General features: G+C 45.2%; 1 long non-coding RNA gene across 1 annotated transcript in view; it reads left to right on the forward strand.

Annotated features, from left to right (window-relative positions):
• The first annotated feature begins 7,278 nt into the window (after positions 1–7,278).
• The window catches only part of LOC128837189 (uncharacterized), a 35,510-nt gene continuing 17,841 nt past the window's right edge, over positions 7,279–24,947 (forward strand). Inside the window, exon 1 of the long non-coding RNA XR_008444917.1 lies at positions 7,279–7,393. This is a non-coding gene — a long non-coding RNA (uncharacterized LOC128837189). The remainder of the gene's footprint in view (positions 7,394–24,947) is intronic.

The raw sequence follows: 24,947 nt of genomic DNA on the forward strand, positions 1-24,947 counted from the left end.
ACTATCTATGTGTATGCCATGCAGTGAGTTCCAGTAATGACTGAATTGCAACTTTAAATCTCTTAAATGTGTGTGTTTAAAAAAATCAACCATAATGTTACTTAAAGTATTTTTTCCCCCCCTCTATATATTTTAGTTCTCAGAATACACTAGAAATGTGTATTTTGGTTACATTATATCTGTCAGGGACTTTTTAACCCAGATGGCAAGGTTCGTTGTCTGACCGCAGAGTGAGAGACAGGCAACACCAGCAAGGTCCAATACAAGCTCTTTATTGAAGAGTGCACACAACAATAGAGAGTGGCCCGTCTCCAGAGAGAACCAGCCACGATTACAATAACTAGTGAGATTATATAGACAGTTCCGTCGCGTCATAGTTAAAGCAACCCAATCCCCTCCTTTACTAGTTAAAAGCTTCTAATATTCATGCATATCTATGTTCTTTGACAGTACAAACAGTTCATGATTCCTCAGCAGCTTCTTATCAGCTTTTTCGTCATGCACTAGAAACTAGGAGAAAGTAGGGAGTTAAGAACAGAAACAGGGAGTGGAGACTGCAAGTCTCCATATGTCCAAACAAACCGTTCCTAGTACATTTGGTACAAGAATATGGTCCCCCCCTTTATCTCATTCTTTGAAGCCCAAGCAAGCATGTCCTCATGTTTCACAGAGAGACAGGAATGGCCCAGCAACTACAGTTAGCCTAACTTTGGCTAAGCTGGCCAAACAACCTGTTCTATACTCCATTTTCCTTGGACCTAACAGTCCCCCCTTTGTCCCTGGAGTACTTTGAAGGGACTCCTGGGACAACTAACTACTGTGAGTGGTAAACTTGGGAGTTTGTTACTTTTGGACAGAACACACCTTGGCGCCCATCCAACTTTTATCATAACATACAAGGCCAGCAAGCTGCATATAATTACAACGGCGCTTCGGAGTACATTATGGAGCCAACCACCTATATTTGGAATCCAATTGAACAGGTTACTCCACTAGGATTCAATTCGCTTCTTTCCGTGGTCCTTTGCTACTTCCATAAGGTGGTTTGCTCTTTCCTAAGTGGCATTATAAACGTCTGGGACATACACACAGCATTCTTGTCCAATTAATGCACATGTTCCTCTCTGAGAGGCCAGTAAAATATTTAGAGCCAAGTGGTTCTGGAGAACCATCTGCCTTAGTTTTCTCTGTGTGGTTGCCAAGTCCACCAGGGCATCGGCGTTAGTTTAATTTCCCAGATGTCTCGGTGAATTACCCAATCCTACATGCATCCTCCCCATGGACCCGGCAGGATTCGGTATGTGGGAGCCCACACCTCCCTAACCGGTCCATATGCTTGGAAGGAGCATTGAGAACGTCCGCACTTCCACCATGAAGTCTCCAAGTATTTCTTTATGGCCACAGATCAGATGGTACTCCTGATGTGTCTGTAAGGGCAGTGGGCCAAGCCTGAACATGCTAGATCCCACTGCAATGCCTTCCCAGCCTCAGTGATATTCAATACCATCTCTGTCAGCAACTTCTGGGTCATAGAACTAAGGGCGGAGATAACATGTAACTCACCAATTCCAGCCTGTACCTGGGTTAGCTGTGCTCCACAAATAAGGCTTGTGGCCTTCTTTAGTTGCCCTAATTTCTTATCATGTTTTTGGTTTTTAAAAATATTTTAAACTGCTGCTGTACTATTGGCCCTATCCCATAGGGATCCGGTCAAGTCTCTCTTCTTTCTAGAGGAAATAACCCAAGCCCTCTGTTGTGCTAATTTAATACAGCCCCTTTTGCATTTAAAATCCAATTAGGGAGGGCAATACATGCTGAAGGACTTATCCAAAACACAGGGCGCAGCCTGTAGAATAAACCCCAAAATCCAATCAAAACCACATTCCCAAGCATGGGTCCCACAAGTTTCTTCCTGCCAGTGTATAATTCTTTGCTTCTTTACCAGGGTCAGTTCTTAATGTTTTTTTGTAGTCAGGAATTCCTGGACTTTGGTGGTTTCAATGGAGCGAGTGTTCTTTCTTCTCTTTTTTTTTTTTTTTTTTTTTTGAAACAGTGTGGTTCAGCATCATACAGGGGAGAGGTTACTAGCACATCACCCTGTAATGGGTTTTGCTTCTTTTAGAAAAAAATCCAAAGGCACAGTAGGTCTGTCAGTGGACAAAGGAGAGGTTACTAGCACTTCACCTTGTCTTTTTTTTCTTTTCCCTGCTGTCCAGAAGGCACAGCAGAGTTAGAAGGAGGAATAGGCTGATCATCAGTCGGAGAGTCCTCCCGAGGTGGAGGGGTCTTTTTGCAGTGAGAAACATGAGTCCAGGTAGGCAGTCCTTGGCACTTCACAGCGGTGTTGGTGGTTAACAGGACTTGGAAAGGGCCTTTCCAGTGTGGAGCCAAAGCAGTTTTTCGTTGATGGACTTTACGTAGACTCAGTCTCCTGGTTTTAATGAATGGCAGGGCTGCTACGGTCTTTAGGTAGCACTTCTTTACCTGTGAGAAAAACCTAACACATTTCATTAATGCCTGGCAGTGTTTTGCAGATTTTACAGCTGCTTGGGCACATTCAGGCCCCCCTTTTCTTGGCTGTCAGCCAAGTCTTAGCTGTGGACAGTGCCCTTGGATGGGCCAGCATCTTATCTTTAGACTGAGCTTGCTAGCTATTTTTTTTTCTAGTTAACTCGTTCTGTTCTTTTTCTTTCTTCCCTTCTTGGCTTCTTTTAACCTACAAAGGAAACTTTCACTTTTCACTCATACACTTTTTTTCAACAATGAACACATACACATTGCCATTATACAGTACATTAGTCTTATTATTCAATGTATGCCATGTACACCCTTCCAGTAAAATAACTTCTATACAGAGCTTTGGAGCAACAAACCAGGACGAGCACACCCACCTTTGAGGAGTCCACTCGGTACAACCTCTGGTGTCCAATAGCTTTCCTCCCTCCCCAGCCCTCTGGCTAGAAATCTGAGATAGCCAGAAGGATCCCATGGGCAATATGGGGAATGGGTTAACCTTCCATGTCCTTGCTTCCAAAGACTGTTGATATGCAAATTTTAACAACATTTTTTTTAATTAAAAGCTTTTTTTTTTTTTACTTAAGCAAATGTATTAGACTTTAGTATATCACATTTTTCCTGATTTATCCAAACACTTTGTATTTCAAGTTGAATAAAACAAGTATCTGCTTTTTTATTTAACCCTTTTATTTAATTTTGAACTAGACTGTCTTATGAAAATATTAAACACAACAATTCTGGCCACAAGACAAACACCACAAGACAGGACATAGAACACAAAAATAATTCTTATTGTACCAGTAAATGCATGGTACGTTGAATGCTGTTCAGCTGGTATCCGTTTTCTCTGATGATTTGAAAGACATTATTTACTTAAAATATTTCCTTTATATACACATACTCTTGTTGATTTTAGGCAAAACTGAGGAATTACCCCATATTTCCTTGTATTTGTTTCATAGGCAGCCCAGGTTTCAGTGGCTTCTACGTTATTAGTTGGAAAATTGCATTAATACAGATGCTTTCTGGCTTGCTTCTAGATCCAAAGCTATCCACAGCTTAAAGATTCTTACTTTAAAAAAGGACACAATTAACTTTCCTAGACTTTTGATTGCCTTTTACTTCTAACTCCTGCTTTTAAATGCACAGTGATCTGAAAAAGACAACACAACCTATATTGGTAGGTTTGCATTTCTTTTACCTCTATTACAATATACACTGCACATGTTCTGGGGAAAATGCACATCCTATCCACAATTCAATTTCTACAACACTAGCCACATCAATTTCTACACAAGGTGTAACTGTTTTTTTTATGCTTACAAAATCTCCATGCACCCACAGCAAAGTGACAACTCGACCACACAGAGCCAGGGGCACTGTCTTTCTATCTCTTTACCAGATCTTTTATCTACTATTTTGTTACCCAAAAACAAATTTAAATCTTTTATTCTTCTGGCTTTGACTACCCTGCTGCAGCCACAACCTTTGGTCTTTATTTAAAACATTTTAACTCTTGTAGCATTAAGTCACTTTAAGGATTAAATGCTAAATACCTTAAACAAGACTAGTTTCCTGTGCCTGGCAAAAGTATTCTCGGTTTTGCAACTTTAAACAATACCAATTTATCTTAAACTTATAAAATACAGATTGTACACAGCAGGAGTGTTCTTCAGCAAATTAGACTAACGTATTCATAGTCGAATAATTCCACTTAAATAACTTCTTGCCTGGATTACTTACAGAAATTCTTACCAAGTTTCACTGCTTAATTCTCTCTAGCAACTGTAGAGTTAACTTCTCACTCTTGGGAGGGCTGTTCTTTTACACCCTGGGGTCTCCTGCAATGTCTCTTTCAGTGATTCCAGTCCAGTCCGGCTGCCTGTGGCTTCTTCAGCGTCCCCAAACCACGCCAGCTCCAGGGTCTCAAAGGCAGACTGTTGGATCTCACTGGATAGTTAAGCTTTGCAAATGTAATCTCAGCACTGTAACTTGTACTGCCTTTGCTTTGCCTCTGTCTATATTTTTTCACAGCCAGCTGGGGCCGAAAGCAGTTTTTCTTTTGGTTTATAGTTATACCATACAAATAAATAATCCATTTGTCCCGGTCTAAGATCAACCAGGATATTCCTGAGGGAATCCATCCTGTCAACAGAAAAGGTTCTGCACCTTGGCCAGTCTTTAGTTGGGAACAAATGGGTAGTAAAGGAAGGCCATTGAATTTGGCATAAGTTTCTCAGTTAGATTTAGTCAAACCGGTTGTTCCAGAGATTTCCTTCCAATTTCTAAGTACCAGAGACAACGGGGCGTCCCCCGGGCACTTGCTGCCAAACTGTCCCATTTAGCCTGTAGGGACTCTAACCCCTCACTGGGGACTCTAACCCCTCACTGGGGACTCTAACCCCTCTCCGGGGACTTTAACCCCTTTCTCGGGGACTCTAACCCCTTTCCCGGGGACTCTAACCCCTTTATGGCGATCGCTTACCTTATTCAGGGACTCGAACCCCGAAGACCTGACCTCCCCAGGGACTCGAACCCCGAAGACCTGGATCCTACTCAACGGGTAGGTGGACATTGCTGGGTTTCTACGGGCTTCAGCTGGTTCACAGAACTCGCCTTATCGCCGATGCAGGGATCAGGTTACCGGGCAAGGCTCCTTGAAGCCAGAGGATGTGCGCTGCGTTGCTTCGGAGTCTGATCCCGCACCGGAGAGTCAGACGAGTCCCGGCGGAGTCGCCAAATTTGTCAGGGACTTTTTAACCCAGACGGCAAGGTTCGTTGTCTGACCGCAGAGTGAGAGACAGGCAACACCAGCAAGGTCCAATACAAGCTCTTTATTGAAGAGTGCACACAACAATAGAGAGCGGCCCATCTCCAGAGAGAACCAGCCACGATTACAATAACTAGTGAGATTATATAGACAGTTCCGTCGCGTCATAGTTAAAGCAACCCAATCCCCTCCTTTACTAGTTAAAAGCTTCTAATATTCATGCATATCTATGTTCTTTGACAGTACAAACAGTTCATGATTCCTCAGCAGCTTCTTATCAGCTTTTTCGTCATGCACTAGAAACTAGGAGAAAGTAGGGAGTTAAGAACAGAAACAGGGAGTGGAGACTGCAAGTCTCCATATGTCCAAACAAACCGTTCCTAGTACATTTGGTACAAGAATATGGTCCCCCCCTTTATCTCATTCTTTGAAGCCCAAGCAAGCATGTCCTCATGTTTCACAGAGAGACAGGAATGGCCCAGCAACTACAGTTAGCCTAACTTTGGCTAAGCTGGCCAAACAACCTGTTCTATACTCCATTTTCCTTGGACCTAACATATCTGTGATCATATAAGAGGATGAGAAAGTTGTTAATAATTTATTATACAATTCTTTATTAGATTTAGCTCTCTACTTCTGTGCCTTCTGACTTTGAACCAATTAGCCAGTGAATTTTGAAAATTGTCTATGCGTGTCTTTCAAAACTGAGAATGAAAAATTTCCCTTATCAAGTTAAGCAAACAAAATTTAATCTATATTCAAATATGAATTGCTCTGCACTTGTCTCCAACTCTGGGGACCTGGCCTCACATTTGCCTAAGATTATAGGGTAAATGAATTTTGTGATCTTATTTTAGTCCCAAATGCACATTTTCATACATCTCAAAGCTTCCATATTTTTTTTGCAATTTACTTCTGGAAAAGCCCAGAACTGAAATATCAGGGGACTGAGAGCGTTGATCCGCACTGGCCTTGTTAATTTCTTACATCTATAAATACTGAAGTACATAGTTTGTCAAAAACATTGAAATAAATATTAAGGGCATACTTTTGAAAAGGGCCACACTTTAGGTAAGCTGTGCAATGTGTCCCTAGCCACATTTACAACCCCCTCTTTTCTGATAAAAGCTTAAGCCGTTTAAAGCTGCCGATGTGTGCAGGCCGAGCAAGCACTTGGTCTCTGGAGTGATGGTGGCCACCTTCACATGGGCCACCCTGTTATGTTCACTTTAACCTATTGTACAAACGAATGCACCCGGGTTGGAGACCGAAGATCATTTGTCGACCTCCTGGTCAAAATAGCGACTTTCCCTTTGGTTTGGAACTCCCGCTACATTTAGCACAATGGGACGGGGAAAGGTGGTACAAAGCACGAAGGAGCTTTTGCTCAAATACTGTTCTACTGACAAACCACCCAAACCCAGAATGATTCCTCTGGTAGCAAAGCGGGGCTGTGATCCTCATGCCCAGGGACTGATGAATGAGTAGCATACCACCTCGAGGCTCCAGCTGCTGAGAGGTTTCTCCCAATGTAACTCAAGTGAGAGGCAAATCACATGCCCGGCTGTCAGCTGTGCCTGACTTTCAGGATGCCAGTGGAATCTCTGTGTCCAGCGAACTCGTGTTGCCAAAGCGTTTCAGGGTCAGCCCTTGGGGATCTAGGGAGAAAAGCCGTCCGGCACTTTTCATGTCTATTTGTAAAAGAGTGCTCGCCCACCCAGAGAAACGGGCCCAGGAGAGCAGGAAAAAGGGCAGGAAGGCCCGCAGCAGTGTCTGATGAACTGTCTCCTCGAGTGTGACTCTGTCTCAGAGCCTGCCTCGTTAGCTCAAGCCGTAGAGACTTTTGCCTTTAGTGCACTCCCTGGTAAGGTGGCCAGGATGGCGCCTGTCACGTATACTCAGGATCAGTCCCACATGAGTGACAAAATTAGAGCATCATCTGTCTGGAGAATAATCAGTATGCGAAGAGCAAATGACAGCAACTCTAGGCAGGAGACATATCTACAGAGAGATCTAGAGATAGCTCTTTCCTAGTGTTCTGATCCATATCAGAACTCGGGTGTGCTGCTTTTAAAGAGCATGGGAGAAGATGGAGATCACTTCCAGGTATAAATTCAACTTCCTAATATAAATTGTGTAGCAAAAACTCTCTCTATGGCACTAGACTAGCAGAGCCAATAAAGAAGCAAAATTTAAAACCACTTTATCTTTAATACCAAGAGTTGATCATATAGTAACTATTGCTAATTTTATGAGCTTTAATAACCTAGACACAGAGAGAAGCTACAGAAAGCCTAAATATTTAATAATCAGGATACAGAGGGGCTAATAGCAGAAGTTGAATTTGCATCTTTTACCTGAAGTTAGACAGGAAGTTATAATATCAAAAAGTAATGTCAGGTTTGACTGAAAATAATGTTCTCTAATGGTTTTTGGTCCCTTCAGTTCAAGTTTCATATGTTGGTCAGAAATATATAATGATTTTTATATAAATATAAACTCTGGTGATTTACCCCAACAAAGAATTTGCCTCATGGTGTTTCATGGTATATTGTGGATTATCATCAATGAAATAAAATACTATAAATGCATAGAACTGACTTTCCTGTACTTGGAGCAGGAGGAATATAAAAGGCACTGGGGAAGTGTTGGCAGTTTTCTTTACTAAGATTTTGGCCTATTTTAAGAAGAAAATACAAATACCCCTTTACTGAGGAAAAATGGGGAAAACAGTATATGAATGAGAATGGAAGCTATTTTATGTCACTTAATTAACGTATTATGTGAAACAAGATATACTGAAAAAAACAAACAATCAAAAATGTAATATCTGGCATTGTTGGCAGATAAGTGGGACTTTTGGACTTTTTTGAAGGCCAATAGCTAGCCTTTGAAAATAGTTGCTTTCCCCATAGAAAAGTAGGAAGCGTACTTTGTATATTTCCAAAGGACCAGAGCTATCAAACTTTCAGCACAGAGAAAATGCAATGCCCTGTTGAATGCAATGTCAATGACAGCTTTTAGCCCATTGATTTGCGGTTACCTCAGGGTGCTAGCTGCTCCAGAGTCTGTCTGCTTGTCAGGATGAGTAGCTGGCAGCTCCGTACACAGCACCTGTCCAGTATGCATTGGAACAGCTACGGGTAGGGTGTGACCCTGTACCCACTAAGTCCCATTGACAACCAACCATCGGTGAATGACGGTGAGATCCCAGCTGTGTTAAAGTCAATGTCAAAACTCATTGACTTCACTCGGGCTCGGATTTCACCTGGAATGTTGGTCCCACTTTTGGTTCAGGCTAATCGGGATCCAATCTTGTCATGGCAGAACAGCTCACCCCAGTCACACAGGCTGGGGGAGACAGTGGCCAACACCCTCCTAACGGACGTTCTGCCACTCATTTCCCAACAGAAGAGGTTCCCCCCACCCCACCCCCCAGAGTTTAGGAACAGTGTGGGGAAGAACAGGAGTACTTGTGGCACCTTAGAGACTAACAAATTTATTAGAGCATAAGCTTTCGTGGGCTACTGCCCACTTCTTCGGATGCAGTGTGGGGAAGGAGAACTCCACAGTGCACCTGCTGCCTACCAATTCCCAGCTCTCTCCAGAGACCTGGCCAAGACCCCAACACACTGTTGGCTTTCCCATGGTTTATAGAGCCAAGCTTGTAGCACCAAAAGGGACCAGTGTCATCATCTGGTCTGACTCCACCATAGCACCGCCAGAGAACCTCACCAAGGGTTCCTGTACTTCGGGGCGAGGTAGAATAGACATCAAGTCTGGACTTACACTTCAAGGGATACAGAACCCCACGCATCCTGTTCCAATGGTTAATTACCCTCTTTGCTCCCTCACAGATGGGCAGATCCTTTCCTCTAGCGCCCAGAACGCCCTGCGGACTCTGACATTGGACAAGGCATGGTCTTGTTTGATCACAGGATTTTGAGTCAGGATCCCCAAAAACTAATCTTGGCTCTGACCCTGATTCACTTTCTGACTAGAGGCAGGTCACTAATCTGTCTATCTCCATTGGCCGAGTACTTCCCCTTTAAGTGTCTTACTCCCTGACATACGCCAGGGGCTGATTGATGCACCGAGCTCAGCCACGCCTGGAGAAGTCTCAAGTGGAGCAAACAGGGTGCAGCAGGAAGGGAGAACTGGAGGCCCAGGGTCCTGTTGTGAAAGAGGCGACAGCCCCATATTGAAGGAAGATGAAAGTAGGCAAGGGCTTGTAAAGGATGGAGGACCAGTGGCCACAGTGCTGGTGGCTGTCAGAGAGGAGGGACCTGTTAAGTCCTGGCACCCAAAGATTTACAAGTGTGGCTGTCTAGGGGCAGATCCTCATCTGAGATAAAGAGTCACAGCTCCACTGACTGCAGGTAGCTATCGCACTTAACACCAGCTGAGGATCTGCCCCTAAACTCTTACCCCAGTGCACGTCCGAGCCTCCCTGGTTGGTGTATCCCTGAGGATCTAGTTTGCCACGGCCCGGGGTTGGGAGGAGAGAGGTAATTTCCGCTGATTAGTCCTGCTCCGAAGGCCCAGCCTGAAACACAGCAGGCAGCATTTGCCATGACTCAACGCTGTGACATACCAGTGAGCCCAGCTGGCCTGAGCGCCATACTCCCAGGCTGAGATTACCCCGGCTTTAGGGGACTGGGTGCTCCCCTCACCACTAATGGAAGATGTATCTAAATCCTCCAAGCTGCTCTGGACGTCTCAACCCAAGAAGAGAGCGTGTGATTTGGAGAGTCACCATCATCCACACTCAACATTCCTCCTATGGCACCTGCTACACTGAGTGCCCGTAGCCTCTTCCAAAGGCTGTTTGGAGGGCAGGTAAAATTAACCAGTGACAGAAACGGTCACCTCCTACTTTTATTTGAGTCGTTTGTCTCTGAACTCGTTCACTGCGATCAACGGCTGTACAAGAACAGTTCAGAAGAAAGATTTTCTGTTTCATTTCCAAAAAAACTGTTTTAAAAATATCCGTTGTGCATTTGAAAGAACACTGTACATTGTGATGACCTTTTGGCCTGTTCAGCTGATATCTATAATACCACTGGCTTCAGACTGAAGCGAGACAATTATAGCTTCACTACCTCCTCAGTTAGACATGGATTAGTATTCACGGTGGGAGCGCGCTGAGTTCTAGTACACTTCTCCTAAACTTTCCATATAACTCCTAGTTACGGGCTCTTGTGCTGCTCCCTTGGTGAAGACGAAACCTGTATCCGGAGGTGACAGACAAGTGGGGGACTTGCTGAATGCTCCCGTGGAAGAGCTGCACTGGCTGCGCATTACCTTCCCGCTCGCTTGGTCTCTCGTTGGATGTTCACTTTTTGCTATCCTCTGGCACAGCCAGGACGTTTACTCTGGGTGGTGTCCCAGGTGACTTCTTTGGAGGCAGCAGCACCACTGCTCAGTTGGCCTGGAACAAACCCTGAGGCAAAAGGGAAAGACAACCTGTAGGAATTGCCCTGGAAGTCACGCCGATGGCAGAAATCCCACTACCAGAGCTCTGAATGGCTCAGCTGGGTCGCAGGTGCAAACATACATAGGAGCGGAGCCATCCCTGGCAAATGACTTGTTATTGGACATTTATTCTTCTCTTTCACAGATTCTAAGACTAAAAGGGACCCTCACCACCAGAAGCTGGTGTGACCTCCTGCCCAGAGGAGTCCAGAGAACCTACACTGGTAAATAGCACAGGGATGTGAACTTTGTCCAGCAGGACCCAATGTATGGCACCCCAGCTAACGGTCACCCATTAACAACTGCATGCTAAAATCTATCCCTTTGCCAGTCCCAATCCATTCAATATATAGCCGGTTATTTTTGTATTGTGCTTCTTTCTGATTGGAACGTCAGATGGCAGGGATTTATTAATTGTGGGGTGGTAGCACCTAATGGTCCCAACTCAGGTCCGGGCCCCATTGTGCTAGTCCCTGGACAGAGACAGTCCCTTCCCCGAGTGCTTTACAAACTGCGTTATTGCCCTTGCTCTCTCGTCATGTGCAGAGCTGAACATTGGTTTGAATTCCCAATCGCTGCTCCGCTCATCCCTGCGTGCTGCGCCCCTTCTGTTTGCTTTCCCACAGACACATGCAAATGGGGTTTTGTTCAGGCAAATGTTTGGGGAATGGTTCCTCTGCAGGCAAATCCGCATTTGGCTCCTGTCTGGTCTATGCTTTGCTCACTACTAGTGCTGGAATTGCTCCCCGGCTCTGCTGACGGTGCTTCAGTGCCTTGTCAGAGAGTGCCGAGGAAATAATATCCTGGGAATCAGGCGACCAGTCACACACCGTGGATAATAAATAGTCAGAGCCAAAGACAGGTAACATGAATAGTACGAGAAAAACCCTTTGCCTCAAATACATTCACACAAGTGTTAAACAAACAAGTTAATACAAATTAAATTATGTGTATGAATAATGTATGAATAGAAAAAAAGCAGGAAATCAGCCAGATAAATCTTTTCACGAAAGGAGTAGAAAAACTCACCGAATCCATTATAGGGGAATTGCCAGATGACACCATAAAGCAATGTGATGAGATTATAATTCTATGTGCTGTGTTACAGGTTGTTTTTCCTTGTTTTATTTCCATGTAAATGATTAATCGAAGTCACTTTCCCTGGCACCATAAATACAAAACCTAAAATCCATGCTCAGATATTCCCGTGATGGGCATCAACATCAGAACATGGATAAATGGACAGAAAATGTATGACAGTGCCTGGAGCTTCGGGTGCGGAGCTGAGGAACGTACTGGATGCCTCTTATAATAATTATGTTCAGCTTCTGGAGTGTCAGCTAATGCTCTCGCAACTCAGATCACTTTCAGCCTATAACCCCCACAACATATGAAATGCCAAGATTATTAACTTTACTAAATGATCTTTGATGCACGGTCACCTTTCTCCTGTGCTCAAACAGTTCTCCTGGATAACATTAACAAGTGCCGTCTACGTGATTTTTCCAGTGTCCTTATTGACCTTTGTTGCTGACTTTAATAAATATAGGGCTGAAGCTCTCCTTGATATTGAATAACTTTCTGCAGCCATGGGGATTAATGCTTTCGAGCAGTCAGACTGTGAAATAGACATCACTCTTCATTTCATTATAAACAAAAATCTGATTTTGTTTCCAGACATGAACAAGTTTAAAATATTTCAGTTCAGAAAGACAGGTTTAGTTTTCACCTCTGGGCTCCTAAATCATAGAATCATAGAATATCAGGGTTGGAAGGGACCTCAGGAGGTCATCTAGTCCAACCCCCTGCTCAAAACAGGACCAATTCCCAACTAAATAATCCCAGCCAGGACTTTGTCAAGCTGGGCCTTAAAAACCTCCAAGGAAGGAGATTCCACCACCTCCCTAGGTAACACATTCCAGTGCTTCACCACCCTCCTAGTGAAATAGTGTTTCCTAATATCCAACCTAAACCTCCCCCACTGCAACTTGAGACCATTGCTCCTTGTTCTGTCATCTGCCACCACTGAGAACAGCCGAGCTCCATCCTCTTTGGAACCCCCTTTCAGGTAGTTGAAAGCAGCTATCAAATCCCCCCTCACTCTTCTCTTCTGCAGACTAAACAATCCCAGTTCCCTCAGCCTCTCCTCATAAGTCATGTGCTCCAGACCCCTAATCATTTTTGTTGCCCTCCGCTAGACTCTTTCCAATATTTCCACATCCTTCATGTAGTGTGGGCCCCAAAACTGGACACAGTACTCCAGATGAGGCCTCACCAATGTCGAATAAAGGGGAATGATCACGTTCCTCGATCTGCTGGCAATGCCCCTACTTATACAGCCCAAAATGCCATTAATCTTCTTGGCAACAAGAGCACACTGTTGACTCATATCCAGCTTCTCGTCCACTGTGACCCCTAGGTCCTTTTCTGCAGAACTGCTACCTAGCCATTCGGTCCCTAGTCTGTAGCAGTGCATGGGATTCTTCCGTCCTAAGTACAGGACTCTGCACTTGTCCTTGTTGAACCTCATCAGGTTTTTTCTGGCCCAATCCTCTAATTTGTCTAGGTCCCTCTGTATCTGATCCCTACCCTCCAGCATATCTACCATGCCTCCCAGTTTAGTGTCATCTGCAAACTTGCTGAGAGTACAGTCCACACCATCCTCCAGATCATTAATAAAGGTCAGTAACGTGCCATTGCTGGTAATTAATAACAATGGTCAATGATGGGATATTAAAAGTTACTACAGAGAACTTTTTCCGGAGGCTCTGTCTGGAGAATCTTGCCCGCATGCTCGGGGTTCAGCTGATCGCCATATTTGGGGTCGGGAAGGAATTTTCCTCCAGGGTAGATTGGCAGAGGCCCTGGAGGTTTTTCGCCTTCCTCCGCAGCATGGGGCAGGGGTCGCTTGTTGGGCAGGGGTAGCTTCCTGGAGGATTCTCTGCGACTTGAAGTCTTTAAATCATGATTTGGGGACTTCAACAGCTGAGTCAAGGGAGAGAATTATTCCAGGAGTGGGTGGGTTAGCTTTTGTGGCCTGCATCATGCGGGAGGTCAGACTAGATGATCATAATGGTCCCTTCTGACCTTAAAGTCTATGAGTCTATGAGTCTATATTAAACAAAACCGGCCCCAGGACCGACCCTTGGGGCACTCCGCTTGAAACTGGCTGCCAACTAGACATGGAGCCATTGATCACTACCCGTTGAGCCCGACGATCTAGCCAGCTTTCTATCCACCTTACAGTCCATTCATCCAGCCCATACTTCTTTAACTTGGCGGCAAGAATACTGTGGGAGACCGTATCAAAAGCTTTGCTAAAGTCAAGGAATAACACATCCACTGCTTTCCCCTCATCCACAGAGCCAGTTATCTCATCATAGGAGGCAATTAGGTTAGTCAGGCACGACTTCCCCTTCGTGAATCCATGCTGACTGTTCCTGATCACTTTCCTCTCCTCTAAGTGTTTCATAATTGATTCCTTGAGGATCTGCTCCATGATTTTTCCAGGGACAGAGGTGAGGCTGACTGGTCTGTAGTTCCCCGGATTCTCCTTCTTCCCTTTTTTAAAGATGGGCACTACATTAGCCTTTTTCCAGTCATCTGGGACCTCCCCCGATTACCATGAGTTTTCAAAGATGATGGCCAATGGCTCTGCAATCACATCCGCCAACTCCTTTAGCACCCTCGGATGCAGCGCATCCGGCCCCATGGACTTGTGCTCATCCAGTTTTTCTAAATAGTCCCGAACCACTTCTTTCTCCACAGAGGATTGGTCATCTCCTCCCCATGCTGTGCTGCCCAGTGCAGCAATCTGGGAGCTGACCTTGTTTGTGAAGACAGAGGCAAAGAAAGCATTGAGTACATTAGCTTTTTCCACATCCTCGGTCACTAGGTTGCCTCCCTCATTCAGTAAGCGGCCCACACTTTCCTTGACTTTCTTCTTGTTGCTAACATACCTGAAGAAACCCTTCTTGTTACTCTTAACATCTCTTGCTAGCTGCAACTCCAAGTGTGATTTGGCCTTCCTGATTTCACTCTTGCATGCCTGAGCAATATTTTTATACTCCTCCCTGGTCATTTGTCTAATCTTCCACTTCTTGTAAGCTTCTTTTTTGCGTTTAAGGTCAGCAAGGATTTCACTGTTAACCCAAGCTGGTCGCCTGCCATATATACTATTCTTTCTACACATCGGGATGGTTTGTTCCTGCAACCGCAATAAGGATTCTTTAAAATACAGCCAGCTCTCCTGGACCCCTTTGCCCTTCATGTTATTCTCCCAGGGGATCCTGCCCATCTGTTCCCTGAGGAAGTCAAAGTCTGCTTTTCTGAAGTCCGTATTCTGCTGCTCTCCTTTCTGTCTTGTGTCAGGATCCTGAACTCGACCATCTCATGGTCACTGCCTCCCAGGTTCCCATCCACTTTTGCTTCCCCTACTAATTCTTCCCTGTTTGTGAGCAGCAGGTCAAGAAAAGCTCTGCCCCAGTTGGTTCCTCCAGCACTTGCACCAGGAAATTGTCCCCTACACTTTCCAAAAACTTCCTGGATTGTCTGTGCACCGCTGTATTGCTCTCCCAGCAGATATCAGGGTGATTAAAGTCTCCCATGAGAACCAGGGCCTGCGATCTAGCAACTTCTGTTAGTTGCCAGAAGAAAGCCTCGTCCACCTCATCCCCCTAGTCTGGTGGTCTATAGCAGACTCCTACCACGACATCACCCTTGTTGCTCACACTTCTCAACTTTATCCAGAGACTGTCAGGTTTTTCTGCAGTTTCATACCGGAGCTCTGAGCAGTCATACTCCTCTCTTACATACAACGCAACTCCCCCACCTTTTCTGCCCTGCCTGTCTTTCCTGAACAGTTTATATCCATCCATGACAGTACTCCAGTCATGTGAGTTATCCCACCAAGTCTCTGTTATTCCAATCGCATCATAGTTCCCTGACTGTACCAGGACTTCCAGCTCTCCTTGCTTGTTTCCCAGGCTTCTTGCATTTGTGTATAGGCACTTAAGATAACTCGCTGATTGTCCCGCTTTCTCAGTCTGAGACAGGCCTCCCCTCTTGCGCTCTCCTGCTTGTGCTTCCTCCCAGGATCCCATTTCCCCACTTACCTCAGGGCTTTGGTCTCCTTCCCCCAATGAACCTAGTTTAAAGCCCTCCTCACTAGGTTAGCCAGCCTGCTTGCGAAGATGCTCTTCCCTCTCTTCGTTAGGTGAAGCCCGTCTCTGCCTAGCACTCCTGCTTCTTGGAACACCATCCCATGGTCGAAGAATCCAAAGCCGACACCACCTGCGTAGCCATTCGTTGACTTCCACGATTCGATAGTCTCTACCCAGGCCTTTTCCCTGCACAGGCAGGATGGACGGGAACACCACTTGCGCCTCAAACCCCTTTATCCTCCTTCCCAGAGCCACGTACTCTGCAGTGATCCGCTCAAGGTCATTCTTGGCAGTATCATTGGTTCCCACGTGGAGAAGCAGGAAGGGGTACCGATCCAAGGGCTTGATGAGAAAACACAGTCAGTTGTTTTTCAAACCCAGCTTGCTATGAAGGTGGTGTAGCTGAATTGTACTGCTGGGCTCTCATAGATTCATTGATTTAAGGCCAGAAGGGGCCATCAAGATCACTTTATCTGACCTCCTGCACATTGCAGGCCACAGAACCTCACCTATTGTCTTTATTTGCTGTCTTCTAAAAAAAATAGAAACCAGAGGAACTACCGTGACGAGAGAAAGAAGTCCTTGTTGATGCTTCACATCCTTCTGTGGTAAGAAATGAGGCCTCTGGACTTTTATGGGTTTTATTAGCAGGACCTGAACTGAAAATACAGATCTGTATGGCAATTGCCCTGAAGTTTGGGGGCCAGCAGAAGTGGGGGTGGGATCAGTTGTTCCATTTTTGGCAGGTGTGCTTCTCTTGCTATCCAACACCCATGCTCTAGGGAGAGAACAGATCAGCACCCCAGTCAAAGCTAGAATGAATCCACTGGACAGATGCAGTCCGACAGTCTACCTAGTAAGCCCCAGGCAGAATGAGCTGTGATAACCTAATCTAGAGATGAGCAACGCTGGGCTCTCTGTGGCTAGGACAAGGATTTCCCAGGTCACTTTCCTAGCTTATTAATAAAGTTCCAACCCATTTAAAATGCAAGCAGAGTGTACATCTTGACGGCCTTTTGAGGCAGTGAGTACCACCAGGGAAAGAGGCAAATGTAAAACCAATGGCAACACACATCCAATCTATCTGCATTCAGTACAGGCCCGGGCATCAATCATCCCAGCATTGTTACATTATGGGTCATCGTAAAAAAATATTACATGTAGAGCTCCCTAATGGGGTGTGTCCCCCACGCAGGTAGTGAAAAGCTTCCTGTGGGCCTGAGGCCAATTATGTCACCTCACTGCAGCGGGAGGGTGGGCCACGCTGACTTAGAGATGGTGTCCGGCTGCTGGAGGAGCTGGGTGGTGACTACGAAGGCTGGAAGTGTGGAGCAGAAGGGGGATGCAGGGAGCAGAGGAACGAACTCTGTGATCACTCTCTGGGACTGAAATGGAGAGACTGGGAGGGTCGAGGGAGAAGTTGGTCCTGGTAGCCTCTCTTAGACAGAGAAGTCTGGCAAAAGGCCCAGAGAGATCACAGGAGCCGGGGGTGAAGCAGGCTCTGGTGGTGAGGAGCTCTGAAAATAGAGCAGGATCTGGACTTCCAGGGAGAGAGCCCTAGGAGGGGTCCAGTTGGGGAACAGAAGAGAATGAACGGTCAAGCCCAAGGAGGGCAGAAGGAGGTTTACATTTGTACTCTGAGCTGGGATTTTTTTTTTTGGTGGGGCGGGGTGGGGGGTGGGTGGAGGATTCCCAGGGAGCACCCTGTGACTCCTGAACCTGCAAGATGGGTGAGTCTCAAGAGATGAGGAAAGGGGGTTGGGAATCATTTTCCTCATACATATATTAGGTTTACCAAGACTCATTTTCCACACAAGCATTCCTTTATTAGTCCAAAGGCCACTTGGTGTTGGTTACATACAAAGGACAAATATAAGCCTATACACACTGTATCCTAGCAACAATAATGGCCTAGATATTGGCCAAATATTCGGAATGGGATTGGGATTGGGAGATACCTTCCCATCATGGCTCCAGAGTTCTGAGAAAGAAACCCCTAAAAACCTTGCCTTTTTATGCCCTATAATAAACAGGTGATGCCTTTGCTGGTATCATGCCTTACCTAAGGCCAGATGAGGCATTTTTTTAAAATGGACTCAACAAATTTGTACAGCCAATTATTTACAGCAAACCATGTTTTATTTATTTCTATTACCTCAGTCCAAATCTTAAATAAGATAATGCTGGTATGTCACAGGTCACTACAAGTTAAACACAAACAGCTCTTATTTCTCATGATTACATTAGTCTTTTTGGTCACATGATTTGGGCCTATCACTCATGCTAACATCCAAACTCAATTTAAAACCATTGTTCACCCAGGTCTGATGTGGGCCTATATCTCCACAGAGGGTCTGTTTAAAAGGCTATGGTATGAAAAAGTCTAGAGAGGTGGCAGGGGTGGGCAGAGCTAGACAGACCTTGCCTGCTCACTAGAAGGCCCCGTGGAGTGGGCGGGCATGGATTCCCCTATCACCACCTGAGAAAGTGGCATGAAGCAGGGGATAAGGGCATTGGAATGCCCGGCAAAGAGGGTGTGAGGACCACAGGGCCCAGAGTTGGGGCCAAGGACCTTTTTGCAAGGATGTCTGGACTTTTATTGGTTGGACTTTGTCATCCCGAAAGGGGTGGAGACTAAATCATGGCCTGTCTGGAGGGCCAAGTTATGGGAAGGGAGATTGTCACTGGCCTGGAGCAACCATTGGCAGGGGGTGCTGCACCATGCCCAGCCACAAGGAGGCACTCTCCTGGGGAGGCCGCATTTCATAGGATCATAGAATATCAGGGTTGGTGTATGTGATATATCTTGACTTTAGCAAAGCTTTTGATATGGTCTCCCACAGTATTCTTGCCAGCAAGTTAAAGAAGTATGGATTGGAGGAATGGACTGTAAGGTGGATAGAAAGCTGGCTAGATTGTCGGGCTCAACGGGTAGTGATCAATGGCTCCATGTCTAGTTGGCAGCCGGTTTCAAGCGGAGTGCCCCAAGGGTCGGTCCTGGGGCCGGTTTTGTTCAATATCTTCATTAATGATCTTGATGATGGGATTAATGGCACCCTCAGCAAGTTCGCAAATGACACTAAACTGGGGGAAGAGGTAGATACGCTGGAAGGTAGAGATAGACTCCAGAGGGACCTAGACAAATTGGAGGATTGGGCCAAAAGAAATCTGATGAGGTTCAACAAGAACAAGTGCAGAGTCCCATTCACTGTTACAGGCTAGGGACCGAGTGGCTAAGCAGCAGTTCTGTAGAAAAGGACTTAGGGGTTACAGTGGACAAGATTCTGGATATGAGTCAGCAGTGTGCCCTTGTTGCCAAGAAGGCCAAAGGCATATTGGGCTGTATTAGTAGGAGCATTGCCAGCATATCGAGGGAAGTGATTATTCCCCTCTATTCAGCACTTGTGAGGCCACACCCAGAGTATTGCATCCAGTTTTGGTTCCCCCATTATAGAAGGGATGTGGACAAATTGGAGAAAGTCTAGTGGAGGGCAACGGAAATGATCAGGGGGCTGGGGCACATGGCTTATGAGGAGAGGCTGAGGGAACTAGGCTTATTTAGTCTGCAGATGAGAAGAGTGAGGGGGGATTTGATAGCTGCTTTCAACTACCTGAAAGGGGGTTCCAAAGAGGATGGAGCTCGGCTGTTCTCAGTGGTGGCAGATGACAGAACAAGGAGCAATGGTCTCAAGTTGCAGTGGCGGAGGTTTAGGTTGATTACTAGGAAAACCTTTTTCACTAGGAGGGTGGTGAAGCACTGGAATGTGTTACCTAGGGAGGTGGTGGCATCTCCTTCCTTAGAGGTTTTTAAGGCCCGGCTTGACAAAGCCCTGGCTGGGATGATTTAGTTGGGGATTGGTCCTGCTTTGAGCAGGGGGTTGGACTAGATGACCTCCTGAGGTCTCCTCCAAGCCTAATCTTCTATTCCTCAGGCTGAGTGGAAATTTTGTATTGAAACTGGTTTTCTATAGAAAACTGTTTGTTTGTTGTTCTTGTTTTTTAACCAAATGTGGAGGTTTTTTTGTGTGGAAAATGTCTGCCTGCTGTGGGAAAATGTACTTCTCAAGGAAGAATTGAAAATTTTCATTTTTTTTGTCAAAAAAAAAACATAACAAAATTGAAAGTTCTGAAAGTTTTTGTTGGAAAAGCTTTTTGTTTTCAACAGAAAAAAATCATTTTTCCAGCTAGCACTAATTAGATATAATGGGTAAAAAAATGTTTTAGCATCAACACAAATAACATGTGAGCACTTGATGAAGCAAAGCTACTTGAATGATTTTTTGCAGAAAGCAAATGCAGCAATATTTGCTAATACATCAGTTGGCTGTTCAAAACCCAAACTCTAGTACATATTTGTACTTTTTTATAGAAGGTGGTAAATAGGTTGTAGGAATTGCTCCAGAACCATGAGGCACAGAGTGGGTGAGCTAATAGCTTTTACTGGACCAACTTCTCTTGGTGAGAAAGACAAGCTTTCGAGCCACATGGAGCTCTTCCAGAACCCCTGGGCATGCATGGTGCGAATCTGTCCAGGTACTATTTTAGGAGGTGAATTTTTGAGCTTTCAGCACATAATGCCACTAAGTCTGCCAGGGGAAACCAGCTTCTAAATTATTAGGCAGCCTAAACTTTTCCCCAAACTTGAATATTTAAGGAAAACAGAATTAAGTTATAAAACAAGGGGTATTTTTGTAAATCAGAACTGTCAATGAGATGAATGACTTCTGTATACTATGGCATGAGAAACCCCTTCAAAGCGCTTTCTCTGCCGGAAATGGGTGCCCACGATGCACCAGCAGTGCTCTGCATTAACTAACCTCCACTCTTCAATTTACAAGCCTGTTCTTCTCTTGCTTCTCATTTCATTTGTTCTCTGTGTGCTTCTTGACCTTGGGTTTCATCTCATTTCATGACAAGCTCCTGGCAGCCCCTTGGTAGTGCTGTTTTTAATATGTTGAGAGTCTCTGGCTCATTTCCCCAGCCCTCTGCCAGAGACTGTTTAATCTGAAGCACAGTCTAGCTGAGATTCCAATACAATGTAGTGGAAGAGCAGAAATTCAGAACACTATGGTGTCAGTGCTGACACAGCCCAGGAAAACCAGTGATTATCTTCTCCTCCTCCACTGCACATGGTTATAGGTCTAGATCTGTGGTGGGCTAACTGAGATCACAGCAACGCATAGCACCTGCTCTTGGGCATGGGAGCTGAGAATCGCTGTATCTCTGTCATTTCCACAGGAATAATCGCCTCCTTAGTCACCGTTAAGAGGACAGAAGGCTGGATTCCCTATTGCCCTGCACCTTGGGCTGTCATTTCCTTCTCTGCAGACTGAGTGTAAGCATGTGACCATTCTGGTCTGGCAGCCCTTTGACCTCTCGTTTGCACAGTTGCCAATGAAGACACATGATGCAGGGCAGAGGAGGATCATAACAGTGACTCATTCAGGGTAACAGCTGCCCTGGCTCAAGCAACAAGCATTTTTGGAGGAGAATTAATGCCAAGGAGGCACATGGCCTTTGTGCAGGGTCCCTGGAGTGAGGGGAAAGCTGAGAAATCTTTGCTCTTCTTTGCTGGTGATTACAAGCCTCTGTGTGCCCTACGGATAAGTGCAGAGTATAAGCCATCCAGCTGTGGCACCACAAAGGGGCCCATTAAGCAGGGAAGGCTGACAACACAATTAAGAGAGGGGTTTATTTTGTCTTTTGTCTATTTACCTCTTTTTCCTTCTGTGTGTGAATTTCTTTTCTCCTTCCTTCTGCGGCAGAAAAATGAAAAAGACACAATACTTTCCACTGGTTCTGAGGGATTACAAAATCGCCCCACTGCCAGGGACTGGCCCAGTGGGCTGCCAGCTAACCGCTGTTATTTTTATTCTTGCTAATACTCCATCTATCGTTGCAGAGATCAGGAAATGAGTATTGACCAGAGCAGTGGAAAACATGTAATTTTCCCTTCACAGGAGTTTATGCAAATGTTTCCCTTGATTTCAATCCCCCCAAGGAACTCTTTTCATTGAAGTTTGCTTTCAGACAAACCCGACATTCACAACTAAAGTCCCAGACCCACAAACTTTGCATGGTTTAATGAGAAGCCATAAACTGGGACCAAGCTTGCTTGAAAAGCTGATGAACCCCAGAGGCTCTTTCCCCAGATCCGCTCTGAGTTGCTAATCTGTAACAAATCCCTCAACCAGGTGAGCTGCTTGCAGTGTCAGGTTCCACATTGCACACAGACGTAGGGTTGACTACAAGTGCTGGAGTCTGAAAGACAATTTCAGTGGGACACTGGACTGTCTGCAGTACCCTCTGCCACATGGCTGCAAACTGGAGAGACAGCAGTAGATCAAAACAGTTTTAAATATAGGTGGAAATAAAATAGAATACCAGAGACACGACGGTTCTAGTGTGACTATTTCCTTCTCTCCATATGAATTAGGGGCCCAGAACTGGGCTCTGTATTTCAGCAACAGGAGCACCAGTACCAAATACAGAGTAAAATAACCTCCTTCCTTCTACTTGAGATTCCCATTTATGCATCCCAAAATCACATTAGCCCTTTCGGCCCCTGGTCTAATAGGTCTAAAAAAATGCATAGGTCTAATAAAAATTCTAATTGGCAACTAAGTTTATAGCCATAGAGTTACCTTTGGGGGGAGAGAGGACAATACAATGCCCAAGGGGAAGGGCAATCTTTTTTCCCGCTCCCTGGGCCAGGTGTCAGTTAGTTGTTTTTTTCTCGTTTTACCCCAACATTTCTCAAATGTTTCAGGTTTTCAGTTGTGCCAAAGTTCTCTTCCATTCGTGTCTCAACGACAAGCCAGCAAAACCAAAGGCATAGATGTCTCTGCACAATCAATAGCATCTCAGAGTGCTTGGTCCTCAAGCATCACGCTGACTTTCCAAAGCTGTAAATCATTTATTCAGAATTCAGTAACCAATGGGGAAGTCAGCAGTTCCTTAGGAGCCGTCAGTTTGTCATCGTCATACTCTGAGAATTGTAAAATGACTATTTCCAAAATAATACCGGACAGTCTGGGGTCTGTTTCAAACTGGACGGTTTCTTTAACCAGCAGTGGCTCAATACCTGCAGCCGGTTTCCAGCCCTGTACACTGCACAGGTCCAGCCTCCGCTGGGCACGGTGAGGGGCCAGACTAGACAAGATTCTGCCCTGTCTCCAGTGTGCATAGAACTTTCCATTTTGATGGAAACCACTGGCATCAAACACAACGGTTATTGTCTTCAACTGAGCTCAGACAGTCTACAGCAGATGCCTGGCCCCATCTCTGAACTACCCCAGAAAGGTCTAGAATTTCTGGGGGAAGATGGGGGCAGAGGTGGCTCTGTGGGATAGAATAATACAATCATAGGACTGGAAGGGTCCTCAAGAGGTCATCTAGTCCAGTCCCCTGCACTCGTGGCAGGACTAAGTATTATCTAGACCATCCCTGACAGGTGTTTGTCTAACCTGCTCTTAAAAATCCCCAATGATGGAGATTCCACAATCTCTCTGGGCAATTTATTCCAGTGCTTAACCCCCCTGACAGTTAGGAAGTTTTTCCTAATGTACAACCTAAACCGCCCTTGCTGAAATTTAAGCCCATTGCTTCTTGTCCTATCCTCAGAGGTTAAGAACAACAATTTTTTTTCCCTCCTCCTTGTAACAAACTTTTATGTACTTGAAAACTCTTGTCCTGTCCCCCCTCATTCTTCAGTTCTCCAGATGAAACAAACCCAATTTTTTCAATCTTCCCTCATAGGTCATGTTTTCTAGACCTTTAATCATTTGTGTTGCTCTTCTCTGGAGTTTCTTCAGTTTGCCCTCATCTTTCCTAAAATGCGGCACCCAGAACTGGACACAATCCTCCAGTTGAGGCCTAATCAGTGCAAAGCAGAAGAATTACTTTTTGTGTCTTGCTTACAAAACTCCTGCTAATACATTCCAGAATGATGTTCTCTTTTTTTGCAACAGCGTTACACTGTTGACTCATATTTAGCTTGTGATCCACTATGACCCCCAGATCCCTTTCCGCAGTACTCCTTCCTAGGCAGTCATTTCTCATTTTGTATATGTGCAACTCAATTTTCCTTCCTAAGTGCAGTACTTTGCATTTGTCCTTATTGAATTACATCCTATTTTCTTCAGACCATTTCTCCAGACGTTCCTCCCAGTAAATAAGGGAGTAAATTGTTCCCTCTGAAATTTGTCCCAGCTGTTCCTGGGTCAGCCAAAGGGAGCCACTAGACAGAAATACCAAGGACTCCCTAGCATGGTCCTTTCAACCCTTCCCAGGTCAGGGCCCCCCTATGTATGTAATGGCCTAGACCTCCTCTCTGAGCAGGAGATTAGCAGTGTCTTATGAGGGCATGTCCACTGTACATTTCACAAGGGTTGTCTCTGCTGCTTTGGACAAATAGATTTGAGCCCTGCTTTTCTTGCATCACTTTTCAGGGGAGATTTTCAACAATGGAAACGAGCCTACACAGGCACCTGACTACCACCAACTTTCAATAACATTCAAACAGATACATACAAATAGTACAATATGAATAAAAAGAAGAACAGGAATACTTGTGGCACCTTAGAGACTAACAAATTTATTAGAGCATAAGCTTTCGTGGACTACAGCCCACTTCTTCGGATGCTGTAGTTCACGAAAGCTTATGCTCTAATAAATTTGTTAGTCTCTAAGGTGCCACAAGTACTCCTGTTCTTCTTTTTGCGGATACAGACTAACACGGCTGCTACTCTGAAACCTACAATATGAATAATTCCCTATTTCCAGAGACTTATCCCTTGGTAATATCAACCCACTCTTCTAAATGAAGGTAAGCCCATTGCGATTTGGTTAGCATATGAATGGATCACAGGGGCTGGAGGCTCAAGAGATTATTTTACCTCTGTATTTGACACTGGTGCAAGCTCTGCCGGAAGCAGTTCTGGTGCCCACAACTCAATTGGGAGAGCTCAGAGAAGATCCAGAGAATGACTAAATGATTAGAAAACATGCTGTAGAGTCATAGA

Source organism: Malaclemys terrapin, chromosome 4 (genome assembly GCF_027887155.1).
Source record: "Malaclemys terrapin pileata isolate rMalTer1 chromosome 4, rMalTer1.hap1, whole genome shotgun sequence".
In the NCBI taxonomy this organism is placed as follows: domain Eukaryota; kingdom Metazoa; phylum Chordata; order Testudines; family Emydidae; genus Malaclemys; species Malaclemys terrapin.